This window comes from Syzygium oleosum, unplaced genomic scaffold (genome assembly GCF_021117445.2).
Source record: "Syzygium oleosum isolate NSW1041296 unplaced genomic scaffold, Sole_v2.1 Sole_v2.16, whole genome shotgun sequence".
In the NCBI taxonomy this organism is placed as follows: domain Eukaryota; kingdom Viridiplantae; phylum Streptophyta; class Magnoliopsida; order Myrtales; family Myrtaceae; genus Syzygium; species Syzygium oleosum.
In genome coordinates, this window is record NW_026607500.1 from 3,891,103 (window position 1) to 3,913,171 (window position 22,069).

Consider the following 22,069-nt stretch of genomic DNA (forward strand, 5'->3'; position numbering starts at 1 on the left):
GTTCTCGATTATATCTAACTTCCCGGTGATATTAGACTATCGTTATATCATGTTTCTCGACTATATCCAACTGCTTCTCACTAGGAACTTCGAGTACGACGATGATGTAGATCTTATAGACTGTTCACCTTGGTATCTCCGAGTCTTATAGTATTTGGATGTATAAAGATTGGTATATGCCAAAGTGTATAGTATTAGTTTAACTTGATCCACATATACTCCAGTGCTTCATGCAAGGCAAAAGGTATAGTATCCTGTATTCACACATTTGCAGTATACATACATCTTGTATTTTGCAAAATATATCCTGTATTCAAGATCACATCAGTATTAGTTCTCCAGCATATATCTGCATCAGTACCAGCTCTCCTCTAACATATATCTGCATCGTATTTCTCTCCCTTTTTATCATTGTCACAAAAAAAATATTCCAAATCACATACAAATATCATCATAATCATATAAAGATCAGAATCCACAAAATGTTCAAGGTAGTCAAAGTATTTAAACCACAAAATTACAAACCAGTTAAAAAACTACATAAAAACTATCAGGTTCAAAATCACTTTGAGGAAGAAGGGGTGTTCGAAAAGAATGAGGGGTCCAAGTGAGCTCTCACTGGATCATAGCACTTCAAAGTGTTCAGCTTGGTCTCAATTCTGGCCATTCCATCCTTCAGAGTGCTAACTTCTCCCTTCAATTCTGCCTTTATAGCTCGAACTTCCTCCTTCAGAATCTCTTGGTTGGCATTAACTTCTTTTAGCAGACTGACCAGTTCCGACTCATTGTGAGTCTCAGCAACAACTGGTTGAGGTACATGCTCTGGCTTTGGTTTGGTTTCCCGAATGTTATCTTCATCCTTATCTTCATTATCAACAAGGAAAGTGTAGCAATCATCCTTCTCTGATGTAATAATATCGGTACGAAAAACAGCCGTCAGACAAAAGACTGTGTCAATCCTCTATTGTGAAAGGAGACAAGTGTCAAATAGCGACTCACCACGCCTCTTTGGATGGACAGATAAAATGCCATTCCCAAGCAAAAAAAGATTGAGATAAAAAGTGGCTGATGATGTTTGTCAGCTCTTATAGACTATATTCTTAAGGATCATATGTGACACTATAGCAAGAGGAGCAATAGTTAAGGTGTAAGATTTACTACATGGCCCATCAAATTAGTCAATGTCTAATCAGTTCCAACAATATGGCATAGCTTGAAATAATTCCTTAACTGCCTATTCTTATGGTCTGGCAGCTTTCTAGCCATGACCTCTTTCAGTGGTCTACATTTCAAGGTTGACCTCATACTTAATCTTATAGAACAACTCAGATTTGACAATCTCAATGTAGAGCATACCTTCGTCTTTGCATTTGACCCCTTTAAAGGAAGAATGTCCGGTATCGGCTGGTTTGCTGAACTCCACCTGTGACAAAACTTGGGTAAGCATGTATTCAGTGCATCAAATAAGATTTCTACCGTGTGTCAAACGGTTATAAAGGTTGATGCTTAGATTCAAACTGACTGAACGTGAAAAGAGAACAGACGAGTTTTGAGATTTCATCGACAGTATTGATCAGATTATCTCCTTGGAAGAGTAGCTGGTCAAACAAGTCTGAATTACAAGAGAACTGTTTGGAGAACGGAATACCTTCTATGAGCCACTCAGCCCAATTTAGTCACAGCACTTTGGATAAAGAATTAACTTGTACAGGTCAGCACTTTTCCGCACCACATCAAAGATTTAAGATACCAATACGACATTCAACGCTCTGGATTGTGTACGTAACAGCACCACACAAATAGAAGTTCTTTGGCTGTATATCGCAGAAAAATACTAAAAAAAGTAAAAAAAAAATGCCCGTTTAAAGAAGAAATAGAAGTGGAGTCCTTACATAATTGGACCCATCTACCCATTAAAGAAGATGAAAGAAATATAAAGTCTTCATGACTCAAATTTCATTTGAAAAAATGATTCCCCATGTGTTAATGGGAGAAAATATCCTGTACATCGTAATTCATGGTGTCATACATTTTTGTTGTTATTAAGCAATTCATTGATTTTTGCATTCCAGACATAACACGTGCTTATCAAGTGTCATCCTTCATTTATGCGGTCCAGTGGGAAAATCAGCATTGATGGTTACCTCGGATGAGCTTTCCGCCTCAATTTTTGAACTGCATAGCTCCTCGAAGGAATTCAGGTGTTTCACACTTTTAATATCGTGAATCTTCGGACAGCCCTTGATTTTAATATCTTTCAGTTTCAGCTTCTTCAGTTTTGATAGATGGGGACGTTCCTCAAGACTTAAGCAGTATGAAACATTCAATGATGCTAAAAATATCAAGTTCTCCAGCTCATCCAGCTGCTGCAGGTTGCAGTGAGATATTCTGAAAACTCGCAAGGATTCGAACGTCCCGAGGCCTGGAACTTCTGTTACTGCACAGTCGAAAGGCTCGAATTCTGACAGGAGCTTCAAATATGAAAGATCTGGCAATCCTGTCTGCGATTTGTAATGGCGAAGTGATAGAGTATATAAACTTGAAGGAAGCTGGGGTAGCTCTTTCAAGTGAATGCAGCAAAGGGAGAGTTTCCTGAGCTTCTTAAGGCTATGCAACCCAACAGGTAGTAGTTGGATCTTTAACACAGATAGCTGCAATATCTTTAGCTCTGACAAACTCTTAAGCTGCAAACCAATGCGTTCTTTCACCTCAATTTGATCTTGGACAGGTAACACCAGTTCCTGGGATCCATCAGCCAAGAACAACTCTCCCAACTTAACCAGGTGATGGATGTCTGGGATTGTATCCATCAACTTAGAACTGACAGATAGGCTTATTAAAGTGGAAGGAAGCTTGGGCACCTTACGGAGCTTGTCACAATGAAGCAGATCCAGCGTTTGGAGATTGGTAAGTGTAGAAATGCTATCTGGTAGACCACGAATCCGAGAGTATCCAAGCCTCAAGACCCTCAATTCCGAAAGCTTCTCAATATCTCCAGGAATTTCCCCATCCAAACTCCGACATCTTGAAGCGTGCAGCTCTTCCAGCCTCTTCAACGTCCATATAGCGCAAGGCAGCTCTCTTACAAAAGTAAAATCAATTTTGAGCACTGTTAAAAAATTTAAATTATTGACATCATTAGGTAATTCGACAATTGCAGTGCTTGATAGATCAAGTTCGGTCAATGAAGCCAAAGTCCCCAAGGACGTTGGTAACTTCAATATCGACCTACAATGACTTATTGACAAGTGTTGTAGCCCTTCTAACTCTCCCATAGACATGGGAAGTTTAGTTATTGTAGTACCATTCAGTGCAAGGACTCTTAGAGATATTGCATGGCTAATTGAATCGGGCAGCTGGATCAATGAAAGACAGTTGCAGGCACTGAATCTTCCAAGATTTTTCAAATGACCGACAGAGGCAGGAATTTCTTGAACAGCAGTTCCATCTATAAGAATCTCTTGCAAGGACATGAGGAAACCCAGCTCATCAGGCAACTTATTGAGTTCAGTGCAACACCTCAAGTTCAGTGAAACCAAGCGCCGCAGACTTTTTACCGATGAACCAATTTCAACCAACCGAATGCAGTTTTCAAGAATCAACCTCTCTAAACAATTGTAATGCGATAAGTTTGGAGTTCTGATCAAGTCAACACAACCGGTGAGGTTCAAAACTTTCAATTTCTCGGCTTTCTGTCAGAAAGTAGAATAACAAAAGAGTTAACTTTTCCGCTAGAATTTGACAAATGAAATTAAAAATAATTTACTTCTATACCTCGATTTCTCTCCAACCATTCCATTTTTCATTGACCTTGCTCCAGGAAAGATCTAGAATAACCAACTCCTTCAAATCCAAATTTTCAGCACGAAGATTCCGAGGACAACCTTGCCAATGGAGCCATCTTAAACTTGACAGACGCCGCTCAAAATTTTTTCGAGGTTCGCCTGATCCAATCGAAGGATTCTTATGTTCGACATACTCGCAAAATGTGCTGGTCCAAAACTGTATTGTGACCTACTGTCAAATTTGAGAAGAACACCTTCAACACGATTCGTTCCCTACACGTGAAATATTGGATTGCCAAGGGACTTAGCATTTCCCCACAAAAACATGTGAAGATGATAAATGCTTAGAGACTTCAAACTAAAGAAATCATTTTTATTACGGGTCTTTTTGTTTCGCGGAAAGTGAATGATTTGGAAAATAGCTTCCTAAAAATGATCGCTCGTATCTCTTCCAAAAACAAATGAACAAAAAATATTTTCATCGTCCATGAAAATATGTAAACATAAATTGTTATCAATAAAGAAAAATTTTCATCGACTAATTATTCCAAGATATAAAAGTGATCAATTTTAAGAAAATGTTTTCCAAATCAGTCATTTTTCGCAAAACAAATGGACCGTAAGTGTCTTTCCTCTATGAAAAAAGGAACACGAGTCGTAAGGCATACAATCATAAGGTAAAAAACAGTGATGAACTTGTATCTTACTTTTTCATTCATTAGCACATCCAAGGCATCATTGTGCATCCACAATCTACTGCGCTTTCCAAGTTCACGATGTTCCAATTTGACGATATCCCTACCTAGGTCTCGAAGTTGATCATGCATCCACAGTTTGTTGTTCTCAATCTTAACAATAGATGAGAGGACGAGCACTTTTAATTCCAATTGGCTTGTGGCATCACGGTCGGACCACAGGTAGCATGCAACACTTTCGTCCTCTCCGATGAAGAAACAAGCAATGTCCAGAAATATCTGTCTTTGCTTGTCAGGTAATGCTTTGATGATTACCATCAAATTCTGTTTAACTTGTAGCTCAGGTACTTTTTCCAACTCGTCTAAGGTTTGCTTCCACACGTCCTTGCTTTTAGAAAATAGATACGACCCGACAACCTCAATAGTCAAAGGAAGTCGGTCAATAGTTGATACTATATTTTCGGACAGAGTAGCCAAGTCATCTGGAGCAGGTTTCTCCCTGAAGGCATGGACGTGGAAAAGTTTAAGGGCTTCATCTCGTTGCATTCCTCCAACCTTATATGTCAGGAACACTTCAAGCTTATCTAAGGCTTGTTCGGCTCTGGTGGTAATTACGATCCTGCTTCCAGAGCCTAACCAATCAAGACTTCCTAAAATTGATGTAAGTTCAAAGCTTGGTTCAATATCATCGAGAACAATTAGAACTTTCTTGTGGAAGAATCTGCTTCTGATGGACTTAATCCCGTCATCAACAGAAGGAATTTGTCTATAAATTGCACCTAGAAGGGCAGAAATCAACTGACCTCGCAAATTTACTAAGCCTCCTGGTTTTTTGGCATTTTCTCTAACGCTTTCCAGAAAGCTACAGCCATCAAAGAGATGAAATATTCTTTTGTAGATTAACTTTGCAATTGTTGTCTTCCCGGTGCCCCCTATGCCATGTATTCCAACTCCACGAACATCGCTAGATTCCACATTTAGTAATTCCATAACTCTTTCCACATGATGCTCGATGCCAACGAAGTATCTGTTCAATACCCTCAACACATTTGCGACAAGTACCTCGATGATTGAAGCACGTGTGCGTGAGCTGTATCATGCGTGCACAAGGCACATGCATAAAGATTAACGTAAGTCTAACAATGTCTGAACTCTGAAGTAGTTTGCAAGAAAAAAATTCACGCTCTCCTTTCGAAAACTATCAAACAGCAATCAGCTTTAGACAAACAGGCCACGCAATTAGTGGCACATATTTTTACTAAATCAGCAAAGACAAAGCACGGTAGGATGAGATGCAAAGGTTGTCAGTTGCATCGACAGAAATTAAGCAAATCGGTATCACTCTACACTGGCATTTTCTCGCAAGAGGTAGATTTCGTGTAGATGCAGATTCCAAGAGGAAGAACATTCTGCCGGACCATCTTAATCTAAAATCACAACCATTATCGCTGCCTCTAAGTTAACCGAAAAACAGAGTCATGTGCTTGTAAAGATGTGTGTAACGCTAGGAATACCGAAATTTATCAACAAAACCAAAACATTAAGTAATATGGCAAGCTGGGAGTAAGAATGTAAACAAGTAGATCATATTGAGTACCAGATCAGAGCGAGCTACACATCAGGTGTTGATACACCTAGCGTTAGTCTAATTAGATTAACTAAATTGAACTAAGCGCTACCTTGGGATTTGGATGCTAGGTTACTCGACTGAACTTACTCAATTACACTTACCCATCACTCTCCAGCCCTGGGATGGATCCCACACGGATGAGAGCTTCCTCCCATTCCCGGAGGGTGTTTGGGTTTTCTCTTCTCCATCCAGGCGCGGCGAAAGGCCCGGCGTAAACTTGGGATCTGTCCCTCACGACCGATGGCGTGACGTCGAGGAAGATGGGCATGATGATCTGGCCCATCGTCTTGTGGCACTCCACAATCAGAGCCAGCTGTTGGAGGCACCATCTGCTCGACGTATAGTTCTTTGACAGGATCGGAATGGCGATCTTGGAATGCCTGATCGCGGTAAGCGACGGCCCAATACTCTTTCCCGGGATGGGACTCTCTTCATCCGTGAACACGCGGATCCCCGCTTGGTGGAGGCTATGGTAGAGATGACTCACAAAGTGTATTGGAAATAATTCAGTCTTCGAATTAAATGAAGATGTCATAAAAAAAACATTAAAACCACATGTCTTATTAAAATAGATGTCATAATATTTTCCTTCGTAAACGAAAATAGATGACATTAAAACCACATGTCTTATTAAAATAGATGTCATAATATTCTCCCTAGCACGATGACTCACAACTTTTCCTTACCAATTCAGTCTTCGAATTAAATGCCTTTATTTATTTATTTTTGTTCGAATTGACATGGAGATGCTCAGATGGTTATTTAGGGTGCGCTCGGTAATATTTTTATTCCCGGAAATAATTTCTTTACAAAATTTGTATTTTTTTATTTCTATTTTCTGAATGAGTTTCTGAGCAGAAAAACACGTTCGATAACTGCACGAAATTTCTAATCTCAAAATAGAAACATAACATAAAAGCATTTGGTATGACTCTAAATTTTTTTTTGCTTTTTCTTTCTATTTCAAATCTATTCCCTGGCTATTTTTCTATTCAGGGAAATAAAAAAAAACTGATGTTACCAAATAGATTTTTGTATTTTTCTGTTCTAGGAAACAAAAGTATAGAAAAATAATTAAAAAAAAAGGATGGTTACCAAACATGCCATTAATCTGTGCGGCCATAGATAGCTATTGCAAAATATACACTAAAAATTGAATTTTTATGATTAATGTTACCAAGAATCTCAAACTGGTATATCCGTAATATTTACCCTAACCTAATTTTTATATCACAAAAGTAAATGTGATGCGAGTGTACCAATTTATGAGTTTTTGATGATATTACAAAACTTGGGGGAAGCCAGATCATGTTAAATGGTAACAATATCTGTAAAAGTAATTTACTGGGTTACAAGTGGATCTTGATAAGTGACCAATTAGATTGACATTAAACAAGAAACCTTTCCCAGTTCTTTACTCGGAAGGCACCGTGGATACAATCAGCACTTTGTCATTACAAAGTGATTGAGGCCTCCTGGAGTTGAAAAAAAAAGGAAAGTGACTCGCCTTGCTCATCTAGTCTAGGGTTGCGATATTTCTTCCCTAAAATGAAGTCCGCAATACGGGATCAATCATGAACCTTGATTCCGTGAAATTTATGTGGGTCTTACGCGAGAGAATCGTAAATTCAATGGTTATGATAGCTCTAACCTAACGTATCCAATACATATGTATTTGCACTAGAATTTACAAATACACATTATAATTCATTTTAAAAAAATACTCTAAAATCACAGTTAAATAATCAAAAGTCATGATGATAATAAAAAATATCATCGATCAAGTTGTTAAAAATCACTGTTATATTATAGAATACTTATTATTTTTTTTATAGTACATTGGTTTAATTTTACGTTAATCTATAAGTATATGTTAATGTGGTTGTTTATTTTTAGTTCAGCATCTAATGTTTATTTTTAGTAGTAGAATATTTATTCATTATTCATATATTTATAGCATTTAAAGAATCAAGTCAGGGTAAAAAAGGGGAATGGAATCATGATTCCTCCACCAAGGTGAGGGACGCCCATTTCATCCGAAAAGAAAAATGAGGCAACCAAACAATGGCTCGAAGAAATAGAATCTTATATAATGTATATAACTAAGCACTAACAAAAAGTGAGTATAGTACTTTTTCATGGTTTTTGTTTTAAATGAAGTACTGTTGCCAAGAAAAAGTTGCCCCCAAACTTGTTGGGATTGTTAGAGAATTTCTAATGGAAAAGAGTGCCATTGTAAGAATAATAGAAAAAAAATTAACGAGTTTAAATATGAGAGTGATAGAGTAAATGATATCTAAAGGCATTGGCTCTCATCATGTGGATGGGCTTTATTATAATCAATCTTGACTGGAACTCGAAATGTGTTTGTGGAAAGTTAATTGCTATGAGTATACAATGGTATCTATTCATGCATTAAAAAAAAAGGCGAAACAGAAGAAAATTGAGGAAAAATAATTGACAAAAAAAATTAAAAGGAAAAGGGGAGAAATGGCAAAAGGTAGTAGGTGAATTCAAGTGCGACTTCAGTCCAAAAGAATATATTGAAAATTAAAAATTCAAGTCTGATTCTCCTTTAATTATCATACTCTGACTAGTCTCCCTCACACGCTATGAAAACACGCCTTTAGTTTATTTTTGTGGAAAATAGAGGTGGATTCTTGTTGGAGGATGTGGCCAAATGATATATTGGATCGAGGTCGAGGTCCAAGGGAAGGCAATGACCCACCACGTGCTTACTGCTCCCAGTCAATGAATTACCAGTTAATCATTCTCTAAGCCAGCACGAGAAGATTAGTTTAATGAACAGATTCCATTTTCATTACTGGTTGAGAAAGATGTGCTCTTCCATTTGCTGCACTGAAATAAATCGCACAAAGTGAATGAGCTTTAAAGCAGACGTGAGACATAGAAAATCTGCATTTGTAAGAGCCTCCAAAAGCTAATGTGGCAAAAAGCAACATGAATTTGGAAACGTTCATCTGGATTTTTCTCAAATTTATTTGTCTTGAGAGTGGGTCGGTGGCCAAAAAATCCACCACCCCGTGCAACAAGCGCAGAGTAAACTAAAATTTTGCTATAGATAATTATATTACTCTATTCATAACAGTTCATATTGACAATTGGAATTTTAGTATCAATAGAAATGTATATATCATGATTAAAAAGCCAACGCCAGTCCTTAGAATAATTACTTAGAAAGATTAGAAGCCAAATTACCTTCATACATAGATTAACAGTAAAATACTCTCATTGTGAAGATGATTTTATGCGTTCTCATGAATTTGATGGTAAGAGAAATCATTTCCATTTTCTTTTCCTAAAACGCTGATTTGAAAAAAAAAAACATAAAAAGTTCATTGGATGGAAAATTTGCACATACTTCAAACAATGGATGAAAAATTTGCAGCTCTTAACAATTGAATATTATGGCTTATTTTGATTAACTGAACAAAATGTACTTAGTACTTTTCTTTATATTAATGGGAAAAGTACACTATAAAGTAAAAGTAAAGATAATAACATTAAAACCACATGTCTTATTAAAATAGAGATTTTGAAAAAATTGTGACCAGATACTTCTTTTATTGTCAATATATCATTTCCTTTGAAAAATAAAAGATGATTTTATGGCATAGGCCTTTTTCCCTAAAAAAGCCCCCAGGTTTCACTCACGGGACAAATGTCTCGTAAAAAAGTCTAAATTTTCTCCCAAGAGACAAAACGAGCCACCCTTAGATTTGCCGTCAGATACATCAAAACCAATGGGTTGTCTAATTTAACAAATAGTAAGACCACAAGTTAAAGAAAATAAGAAAGAACAAGAGCGTCCCATAATTAAATTTATTATTATTTCCTTAATTAAAATAAGTTAATAAAAAGCAAATTTTTGATGTGCTTGATGAAAAAAAAGAAAGCATAATTTCTTAGAGCTTAGATTTAAGCTTATTAAATTAAATATCTCTCATTATAAATATCTCTCATTATCGTTCTAAATCAGATATGCCAAATCTATCTTATTTAATAAATCTAAAGTGGTGCACTAAAGCACTTTCAATGGATGGCTGACATGTGATACTCTCCATGAGCGATATTTATCTTTCCATTCTATTGAAAAAAGTTTCTTTTATTTTTCCAGTTTTATTGAACTAAAAGTTTCCCCTTTAGTTCAAGGGACATGTAAATTTTTTTTTTCAATATTACAAAAATCTCTTATTCTCATGATGATCAAATATACTTCTAGAATTATTATTTTCTGCAATCTATTTCATAAGACTTTTTCGCGTGCATAGCACGAGTCTAGAGACTAGTTTAATGGTAATTTAATTATAGTGGAAACATAGCTATTAAGTCCTTTTCTTTCTTTTTTTCCCTTACTTGTAGTTACATTATTAATGTAGTGGCCAAAGAGGACAACAATATAAACGTTAAACGATCCTCCCATGCGTAGCACGGGCAAATTGAACTGCTGGTGGATAAATGATTAATAAATCAGTTCATGTCGGTCGACTCCATTCAACACCAAGATAGAACCACCACCGGATAATGCCCAAAACGCAACGACAAAGCAAGCGCAGTGGAAGACCTCCAGAAGTGAAGAGGAAAGGCCCTTTTGGAACTAGAAGGCAACGGCTCAGCACTTTTCTAAGTCAAGGTCAAATTTTTTTATTTTTTTTGGTCAGAAAAGGAATCGACTTTCATTACTGGAAATAAGTACGTGAATACACTTCGTTTGCTTCATAACAAAGAAGCTTTGAGAGGGCTGAGGGGGGGGGGGGGTTCAAAAGCCAGTTTCGTGGTAATCTATTTTTATTCTGAGCTTTAACCACCCAATTAACAATTCTATTGGACACCCAATTAATATGGGCTAATTTTAAATCCTTGAAAGATTTGAGGAGCGGGTGGGCTTTTTTGATAAGGCGTTATACTTCCCAGCTGATTTGCGCTCTACTAGTGAGTGTGCTTATCATATCAAAATGGTCTGACTCCACTTTTAGTGAGATTTCAGTTCGCGTGGAGAAATACATTAGAGTTTCCACCATGGCTTGTGCCTTCGCCTGAGCTGCTGAAGATGCCTTAATAGATCGCGCGAAGACATCAATTAGTTTCCTAGAGCTATCTCGGCAAACACCCACCACTGCACCTTCATTTGTTCCAAGCAAGTAGGCTCCATCGATATTAATTTTTAGTTCTTCCGATTCTGGTGGCCGCCATTGATGGAGGCGGAAGCTTGCTACTGTTGTAATTTTCTTCTTCCCAAGGAGCCACCAATCAAGATTTCGTTGCATTGCAGTTGCTTCATCCATTACTTCCTTTGGGTTTGGCTTTTGCACTCGAAAAACAAAGTGGTTTCGAGTTTTCCAAATTTGCCAAAGAACAAACATTAGAAGCTCAAAAGTAACCGAGGTATGTTTAAATTCAGCTAACCACACTTCGAATCGTGTCAAACCTTGGGCAGAGACATTGATGTTCATAGCAGTATTTTTCCAGATTTTCCTCTTCCATGGACAAAGAAGGAGAGCGTGTTCTACCATTTCAGGGCTTTGATTACAGAGGCTGCAGAGGGAGTGAGGTAAGATTTTCCTTCTGAATAGGTTATCCTTGGTAGCAAGGGCATTTTGGCAAGCACTCTATAGAAATTTTTTTATTTTGGGATAGGTGTGAGATTGCCATATCTTCATCCATAGTGATTTGGGGATTTGATAAAAGGACGATGCTTTTTCTGAAGCTTGCTTGGTTGTTTCCTCGCTACTACAGTTATATGCACTCTTTACTGTAAAACTTCTTGATTTTAAAGGTGTCCACGCCATTCTATCTTCCATTTCCTAGCTCCCCAAGGCAGTAGCTAAGATTTCATTGCTGGTATCTGGATCAACAAGTTCCGGTACCAGTTGCTCATTCTAGCATTCCTCTTCTTTTATAATTAGATCTGACACCATTCTAGATTCGTTTCTGTTTGAGGGTCCCCCAATCAAACCTCTTTTAAGCCATCTGTCTTCTCTAATATTAATCTTTTCCCCATTACCGACTACCCATCTAATCGATGGTTGTGTGGCATCTCTTCTAATAACAAGGCTTTGCCATCTCCATGAAGGTCTGCTTCCTTTCCTAGCGCGATAGAAATTCTCTCCTGGGAAATATATTCCTTTTAGAAAATGACTTCACAAAGACGAAGGATCTTGTGATATCCTCCACGCTTGTTTTCCCAACATAGCCTTGTTGAAAGTTAATAGATCTCGAAACCCAAGGCCTCCGGCATCCTTTCTATACTTCAAGATTTCCCACCTTTTCCAATGCAAGCCCATTTGCTTTATGTTGTTTTTCCACCGGAATGTAGCTATCTTTTTCTCGATAGCTCGGCAAATGGAGACTGGAATTTTGAAAATTGACATCGCATACTGAGGTAATGCTTGTACTACTGATTTAATGAGGACTTCCTTTCCCGCTTTCAATATCAGATTTTCCTTCCAACCTTCAAGCTTCTTGTTCACTCTCGCGGTAATCCAAACAAATATTTGTTTTTTCGATTCCCCCCAATCAGATGGAATGCCTAAATATTTGCCCATTTTTTCTATCTCGGGGACCATCAGTTGTTCTGCCATATTTCTTCTTAAATTCTGCGGGCACTCCTTACTGAAAAAGATTCTCGACTTGTTTAAATTGACTACTTGGCCTGAAACAAAGTAGTATTGGTTCAGAACTAAAGCAATATTTTGGCATTCAGTGATTGTCCCATCTAGAAAGAATATCGAGTCATCCGTGAATAACAAGTGGGATAAAGTGGGGCAATAACTGTTGAAACGTATTCCTTTGATGTTTTCATCCCCCACAGCTGTTTTCATTAGCAAAGATAGTACATTGGCAACCAATATAAATAGATAGGGGGATAACGGATCACCTTGTCGGATACCCCTCGAAGGTTGAAAGTAGGGTAAGGGCTCTCCATTTAATTTAACACTGAAAGTCACCGTGGAAACACATTGTATTATCCAGTTTACCCATTTTGTGCAAAAACCAAATTTTAGCAAGCAAGCTTCCAGGAAATCTCATTCTATTCGATCATATGCTTTTTTCATATCTAGTTTTAGCACCGCCTGGAACTCTCTTTCTCTTTCTCACCCTTAGCTGATGAAGCACCTCTTGGACAATTAGGATATTGTCTTAGATTTGTCGTCCACTAACAAAAGCACTTTGCTCTTCACATATCAAATCTGGAAGTCAAGGCTTTAGTCTGTTAGCCAAGACTTTTGAGATGATTTTATAAATGAAATTGCACAAACTTATAGGGCGATACTGTTCCAATCTCTCCGGGTTAGGTACTTTGGGAATAAGGGAGATATGAGTCTTGTTTAAATTTGGATTTAACATTCTAGACGTAAAGAAATTCTGCACCTCCTTGAATACATCCTTCTGAACCTCTTCCCAAAAGTGTTGATAGAATTGCCCATATAGTCCATCCGGCCCTAGTGCCTTAGTGGATCCCAAGTGGAAAACTGCTGCCTTTACTTCCTCTAATGTCACTTCAGTTGTTAGACAACAGTTTATTTCTTCTCCAACCAAGCCGTGACAATTTTCTAACACTAGTTGAAAACTGCGGGGGCCCTTCGTAGTGTAAAGGTTCTGAAAGAAATTCTCCTTTGATTGCTTTAATTGATCAACATCTCGTATCCATTCCTCATTTTCAGATTTCAGCATTGTAATTCTATTCCTCTACTGTCTCTGTATGGTGGTAGCATGAAAATACCTTGTATTTTTGTCTCCCCACTTTAATCAATTTATTCTCGATCTTAATCCCCAGTACATTTCTTCATGCCTCCACAATTTTTCGATTTCTTCCTTTAGTGATTGAACTCTTTGTCGGTCCCGTCCTCCGCTTGAATGGTTTGTAAGTTGCTGGATTTCCTTCTTCAGGCTCTTGATTCGTTTATGAGCATTCGTGAACTTGCTTTTACTCCAAACTTCTAGTTCACATGAAACTCTTTTTAGCTTTGTCAACAAGTTCTGGTTTGTATCTTCTGCCTTCAGCCAAGCATCTCTTACTATTTCCCCACATTCAACCTCTTCTAGCCAAAAAGCTTCAAACTTAAATTCCTTTCTCCTTTTGGCGTGTCCTGGGGATAGAGAAATTAATAGCGGGCTATGGTCGGACCCAATAGCCGGTAATGCATAAACCTCTGCTTTCGAAAAAGTGACTCTCCACTCCATAGAACATACTGCTCGATCTAGTCTTTCCTTCACATATGCATCCCTTTCCTATTGTTAGCCCATGTATATGCACACCCTTTGCTCTCTAGGTTCATGAGGCAGCAAGAATCTAAGAAATCCTGAAAAGCCATCATTCTGTACTTCTCCACCAAACGCTTTCCAACTTTTTCCTAGAGGTAAAGAACTTCATTGAAATCCCTAGCACAAACCCATAAAAAGGTTGTTGGAGTAACTTATCTGGTACAATTCCCCCCAAAGGTGAAGTCTTGCTTGAAAGTCATTTGGTGCATAAACAAAGGTGATACGCATTCTCTGCCCGCTTTCTATCTAGTCCCCAACCACATCCACAAAGTGTGGAGAGTGTGACTGCACTTTAACTGAGATTCTATCATCCCAAATGAGTGCCAACCCCTCGCGATCCCTACTAGATTCACCATAAAAAAGTTCTGATACTGCAAACGTTGCTTTAAACGAAAAACCAGTTCTTCTTGGTTTTTTGTTTCCATTAAGAACAGCAAACTGGGCCTCTCCTCAGCCACTAGGGCTTGGATGGCTTGAATTATGAGGGGTGTGCCCAACCCCTGACAATTCCAACATAGGAATTTCACGTGTAACCTGGTGGCTTGTTCGGGCTAGCCACCAGAGCCCATTGTTCATTCTCTACTGCCAATTGGACAGGGGTATCAAGTAACTGGGTTTCATCAAGTACCGACATGTTAGATTGTTGAGTATTGTAGGGATTGTACCTCCTTGCTTTCTTGCCAACTGGAATTTTCTTTTCGCAAAGCTTTTTCTTCTGATAAACTAGGACTAGGGTCTTAATTACCTCTGTTTGTGCAAGATTCGTGACATAAGGTGGGATTACTTCAGTCATTTGGCTATCCTGCACTTCAAAATTGTGATCTCTAGTAAGTACCTCTTTTCCCTTCCCCACTTTGCTGCTGTTTGGTTGCTTCAGTTGGCTGGAGGTCCCTGGTTCATATAGCACCATCTGTCTCGGGTTTGCCAGAGTACCTGAGACCTCTTCTTCTTCACTGCTAGCTTTTTCCTTTCTCTCATTAAAAAAAATCTTCCAGAAAGGGCTATTTTCTTGATCCTCGGTCTTTAACCATGAGCCAAAAATACATCCATTCTCTAAAGCGAAATTTTTTTCGTTGTACGGCACCTCCTCACAGTAGATAGCATAGTGACCTATCTTGCCGCAAGAGTAACAATAGTGTGGGAACCTCTCATACTTAAAGTCAAGATAGACTTTCTTCCCTTCGTTGCTGATAATAAAGCCCAACTACAGAGGAAACAATAGGTTCAGTTTCACTATAGCTTTTCCTATTTTGACAGAGGCATTTCCTTTCGTTTCGATTTTAACAACCGAGAGCACTCCAATATCGTTTGCTATCCAGCGAACCGCATCTTCCGTAATGCATTCACATAGCAGCCCATGGATATGAACCCAGAAATCACATGAACTAAAATCATAGCATTGGGGAGCAATATGCGGCTCCCATGGTTTTAAGACAAGCAGATGGTTTGCAAAGGACCAAGGACCAAAGTCCAGTATCTTGTTCTTGGCAATCTTAGTATCAAAAGTGAAACAGAATATACCAGGTCATAGCTGGATGATGTCCACACTTTCTAACCTCCATTCTTTCCTCATTGTATTTTGAAACGCCTGGAAGTTAATCGTTGGGTTTGTATGTAGCTGTCCAGAAAGAGCGCGTTCACATTCCTTCAGTTTTTCCATGGAGGCCATATTCTCCATTGGCTTGATGATGTTGGCTGACCACATTCTCCCTAATCGTTTGCAGAGGGACGCAATCTTTGCTCTGAGTCTTCCGCTTCATCCATGGCGGCCAAGCTAAGAGGATTCAAACTTAGAAATCGGACAAACCAAAAAGAAAGGGAAGATTTGGGGTAGGTGGATGGAAAGGGTTGAAGGTTTGTTTGTGCATTGGGTGGAAAAGGGTTTGGGTTTTAGGGTTAGTTAGGGTTTTGAGCTATCCCAAAAGGTAGAGAAGGGCTATTCCGAGAAGAGAGGATACAAAGGTAGGACATGTCAAAATTCTAAATTTCTATTCGAAATGAAAATGAAAAACAAGTCAAGGTCAATTAACCAGTCTATTTTATTACATCAATTATATGAGTTCACTGTAATTACTTTTCAATAAGGAAGTAATAGTGGGTTAGTTGTTAATGTCACTAGGGAACGATTAAAGATTTGTTTTTAGTCAATTAACAATCAATTTTTTAGTAAAAATTTGAAGGCATCTCTAGATTCCCCATGTGAACAAATGAAATATATGAAACGATAACATTGGACAGAGCAGGGGGTACAAATTCATCTGGTCTTGATGACCTTGAATATTTAGATGGAATAAATGCTCCATCGAAATTAAAGAAAAAAACGATGATCTCGTTGAAGTTCGAGGCCTTGATAGATCCAAGGTCTTGGACAAGTAGAGCATCGACTCTTGCAATCCCATTGAATCGATGGGTCTTTCTCCATTGAATCATTTGAAGAAATTAAATGCTAGCAGTTGCAAAAATTGAGATAAAACTCACGGCCTTCAAAGGTCAGAGTTCTTGATAGAGTCAGATATCTCTTAGTGCAAATCCATTAAAAGGCTAGACCTTTCACAATTTAATTATCTAAAGCAATTGGAGGCTTCTTCTTGCGAAACCTAGCCAGCATCTGAAGCCATATGGGGTTCTTGGAAATGTTAGATTCGTCGTAATGCAAGTCCATTGAGGGGCTACATCTTTCACGATTAGATCCTTTGAAGCTATTAAAGGCAATGCTCTTGTGCAAATCTTATTGGAATTCAAGGCCATGATAAGTCCTGGTTCTTGGGAGAGTTGGATATTTTCTTGCATATCCATCATAAGGCTAAAGATCCCACAAATCAATGGTCTGAGGAGATTGACTATTGCAGATTATGAAAATGTGGTCGAAATTCAAGTGGTTGTTAGATTGGATTTGTTAAGGAATGCCAAAATTTAATTGAAATTCAAGTGGTTGTTAGATTGGATTTGTTAAAGAGTGCGAAAATTTAATTGAAATTCAAGACCTTGATAAATTGGAGTTGTTGGAAGTGTTGGATATACCTTTGTGCAAGTTCCATGGCAGGTTGGACCTTTCTCAATCAAAATGACGGAAGCAAGTGATGGTTCAAGAATGCGAAAGCCTATATGAAATTCAAGGGCTTGGTACATTGGAGTTATCTGATGTCTCTCGGTGCAAGTCCCTCGAAGGCTGGACCTTCCACAATCAATTCGTTTGAAGCTATTTGGTGATAAACAAGTTGAAATTGGAGGTCGTGGTTATCATGCGAAGCTGTTGGATGTTGCAGGTTGTCATTATCTAGTCGCTATTTGATCCTGGTTCTTAAAAGAGTTAGATATCTCCCGGGAGAAAAGTGTCAGAAAAGTCCTAAACCTTTTGCATTGGGGGCAATTTAGTCTTAAACCTTTTTTTCGTACTAATTCAGTCCTAAACCTTTTGTTTTAGTGTCAATTTAGTCATTTCAGCTAATTTTAGTCAGATTTTGCTAACGTAGACGTCGGCTGGCCTACGTGGCATCGCCAGTGCTGATGTGGATAACTTTTGATAATATTTTAATATTTTTCGATTTTTTTATTCTAATTTTTTTCTTTACTTTCTTTTTTTTTTCCCTTTCTTCTTCCTTTAGCCGGTCGCTGGTCCGACGATCGGCTGGAGGCCAAGGGGCCTCTGGTAGCCTCGCCGACCACTGGCGAGGCTCGCCCTTGCCGGATGGCCGCAAGGGCAGCCTCACGTTGGGCTAGGCGAGGCACGACCTCGCCGGTGGCGAGGTCGTGTCTCACCCATGGCTAGTAAGACTTGACCCTCGCCCAGGCCAGCGCAAGGCTCAAGCCCTTGTCGGGACTCACCCTCGCGCAAGTGAGGGTCGGCCTCGCCCTGGCCTGCTCAAGGGCTAACCTCGCCAGACCTAGTGAGGGGAGCCCTTGCCGAGGTTCGCCCAGCTGGGCCGGGGCTCACCCAGGCCTCGCCTAGCTTGGTCGGGCAATGGCGACCCTCGTCTAGGCGAGGGTAGCCCGCCCGGCCATGGCCGGTGGTTGGCCATCACCTATGGCTGGTGGCCGGTCACCGAAAAAGGGAGGAAGGAGGAAGAAAGAAAAAAAAAATCAGAAAAAATAATTAAAAAAATCGACAAAATATTAAAATATTATTAAAAATTGTGCACATCAACTCTTACGGTGCCACGTAGGCTGACTGATGTTCACGTCAGAAAAATCCAGCCAAAATTAGGCGTAAGGACTGAATTGACACTAGTTCAAAAGGTTTATGACTAAATTATCATAAAAAAAAGATTTAGGACTAAATTGGCACCAAAGTAATAGGTTTAAGACTTTTCTGACACTTTCCCCCATCTCCTAGTGCAAGTACGTTGAAAGGCCTGAACGAAGCTTATGAAGCTTTGACCGCTACAAATTGCAAAATCTAGTTAGAATTCATGGCCATAATAGGTAGGGGCATGTGTGGAACGATGGAATATTGCTGGATGAAAGTCCAATGAGAGGCTAGATCTTTCCGATTTAATCTTCCAGAGCTATTGATTGTAGGAGTTTGCTAAAATCTAGTTGAAATCAGGACTTGATAGATTGGATTATTGGAAGAGTTTGATATCTCTTGGTGTACACTCTGTGAGACCAACCGACTATGTGATGTGCATGGTCTCTATTGTCCGAAATCTACAAGATACATGTGAATTTGTAAGCTCTGCCCGACAACAGCCCAAACTGCATCAGCCAGCCCAAACAAGAATAGGCATTGTTTGGTGGGTTGCACGTGGGTTAAGTCCAGACCAATTAAAACTCATATCTAGTCGGGATATACTACTCTAAACCCATAACAAAAAAAATTTAAAATTTCTGCTAACCCAAGGACAATTTAACCCATTAAATATGAATTAAAAAATGGGTCTTTGACACCTCTCCTTAAACTCAATGACCCATGTCACAATAAACATTAGAATAGAAACAATCGTACAAGTAAAAACCAGTAACTCACTCACTATCGAGCACACCAGTCCTCAATCATGGCCTCAATCATGGTCTCAAAGCAGTCATGGTCGAGCAAGAACGTACAACTAACAAGCAATCCTCCATCTGTTACAGACGCTTTTAATCTCATCCGGAACTGCTTTTTTTCTCTTCAGAATTAATGACTCGAAGATAATTTTCACTGAAAATTACAGCAGCAGCAACCCTATTCATTCGGGGGTTAACTTGCTCATGTATCGCCTTATTCCCTTCCTTTAAGATATTGTATATTGAAGCATTCCACCCAAGTTGCAACGGAACAACTTTCGAGCTTTTCCCTTTCATCATATGCAGGGCTCATGAAAACTCTTGATCCCAGTCTTCAGCTTGTCTTTGTATTTTCTACTTAAAATTCTCTGCCACACTTGTTCGGAGAAAGGATATTGAAAGAATTGTAACTCAAAATTCTCTTCACATTATTCCCGGGCAACTTTTAATTCCTTAGTGAGGTTTTCCTGTGTCAAATTGGACCAGTAGAAGAATATTGATTCAGTTTTACCTGCTTCAGACGATCTCATTCTTTTTCGTCATGATTATTCAAGCATGGCAATTTTATGCTTGGCAAGGTAGATTCGTTTCATTGGTTAGCAAGTTATTATCTCATGTTATACTTAAATAATATCTTGGTCCTCTTGATCAACGAAACATAGACCAAAGGCCAAAATCAAATTATTAATTGATGCGGAAGCAAGCGATTGAACAGCAAAAATAGACAGAGCGAGAATCTCAGTGGGGAACTGCACAGAGGACTATGCACGGCCTTCAGCCTCCTGAAACCACCAACCTTTTTTCTGATAAGAGCAGCTACAGGGAGCTTTCAGAGATTGCAGAGCAAGCCAAGCAACGAGCTGAGGTTGCAAGGTGAGCATGTTAATTCTCATACATAAATGCTTGTGATAAAACGAAGTTATTTACTGAAAAACATAGTTCCACCTACTTCGCTTCCGTACCTGTTTGCTGGTCTGATAACGGAAGTTCAAAGGCCATGCTGTATTTAACGGAGCTTAGGAGCCTTACTTTCTCAATACAGAGTATAATCCTTTCGCTGCTAGCAGTTCCTTTTCACCATTTAAGTCCTACATGCGATGGTAAGGCAACCTGAATCTGTTGTTGCAGGCTGCGCGACCTACATACTCTGAAGGGCCATGTTGAATCCGTGGTCAAGCTCAAAGGCTTGGACATCGATTCCATTCAGCAGCATTACACATTCTGAGGGGCTTTTCATCCGAAGCAGAGGAGATCATATCGTGGAGAAATGGATAGTAGTCTTAAGGTCTATGATGACGAAGAAGCGTATGGAGCTTTTATTAGTCTATAGGACAACAGAAAACGATGTCGCTAGCGGTCAGGGTCGTAGGTTTCTGCTGTGACCAGTTTAATGCATGGATGCTGCTTTCTCTTTGACAGAATGAGATTTAACTCTTCCTTTCAAAGTAGCCATGTTCAAGTAATTTATTGAATCTTGTTTGGATCTTAATGATTATGTTTTTGCTTGAAGCATAATCTTGTCCACAGTTCTCAAGAGTGGTCTGCCTGGTAAAAGAAAAGGAAAAACAAAAGGTTAGGCGTATGGCGAATGATTTTTGTTAAATAAGTTATAGGGTCCGTTTGTTTGAAAGAGAACTGTTTTCGGGAAATTGCCTTCCGACTTTCTAGTGTTTGTACGACGGAAAACTAATCGATCGACGAAAAACATTATCCATAAACTAAAAACAACAAACTTAGATTTGGGAAAAATGAATTCCCCTTCTAACAAGAAGGAAATCACTTTCCTTGAGTCACCAAATAAATGAAAACTAGCTATTTTTTGTTGTAAATAATTTTTAAAAAAATGGCTTCCCCTTCTAACAAGAACTCAGGACTTGAAATCTGTTAGGCTGCGAAATCGTGGTTAGGGTTGGGTCATCTTCAGTGAAAAGGTTTTTGAAATCTGTTAGACATCAACAAACTCTTTTTGTAGTTTTGCTTCAAGTTTCAACAAAAAAAGGATTTGTACCTTTCTCAAGTGCCTTTGGATGCCTCTTAATCTGGAGAGCAAATTCTTTTCTTCTGAAAATGTTCCAAAGACATTATGATTCCAATTAAGTTAGAGCAAACTCATTCGAAGAAGTATGAGTCAATCAAGCTGTTTCAAATCGAAAAGGCCGATTTACCTTAGGAGTCCTCTCCCAGTACAGATCAATCAAGATTAGATGATGGTCAGATTTAACTTTTGGTAGTACGAGTACTATCGCATCAACAAATAAAAAACGTCAAGAAAGATTACATGATGTTCTGTTAAGGAGCTTGAATAGTCGATTGTATCCATTCCCCTTGGGCCCACGCCATGCAAATTTCATTCCCACCCAATCAAGATCAATTGGACAACATTTGTCAACCCACTCTCTAAACCTAGCACATTTTGCAGCATGGACTGGTGCACCCCTTTCTTTTCGTCTGGAAACATAACATCATTAAAATCACCTGTGACCATCCAATGTTTTGTCATTGTGGCGGCTATCTGTTCAAGATGATCCCTTAATTGTGCTTTAGCTAACTCATTTGGTTTTACATATTAATTATGACAATATATAATACGTGTTACATTAAATATTTTAAGAAAAACATTTTCCATCCTTTTATTTCGGAGAAGTATCCAATTTGAAATAGGCAATTAGATTAACTATAGAATTCAA

At 38.7% G+C, this 22,069-nt stretch overlaps 1 long non-coding RNA gene and 1 pseudogene across 1 annotated transcript; one reads left to right on the top strand and one right to left on the bottom strand.

The window, feature by feature from the left end:
• Window positions 1-426: 426 nt before the first annotated feature.
• Window positions 427-6,563, bottom strand: LOC115665831 (disease resistance protein RPV1-like; annotated as a pseudogene).
• A 13,555-nt stretch (window positions 6,564-20,118) lies between these two features.
• LOC115671552 (uncharacterized) lies at window positions 20,119-20,971 on the top strand. Its single transcript, XR_004004618.2, has 2 exons — window positions 20,119-20,255; window positions 20,511-20,971. It is a non-coding gene; the product is annotated as an uncharacterized LOC115671552 (long non-coding RNA).
• The last annotated feature ends 1,098 nt before the right edge of the window (window positions 20,972-22,069 follow it).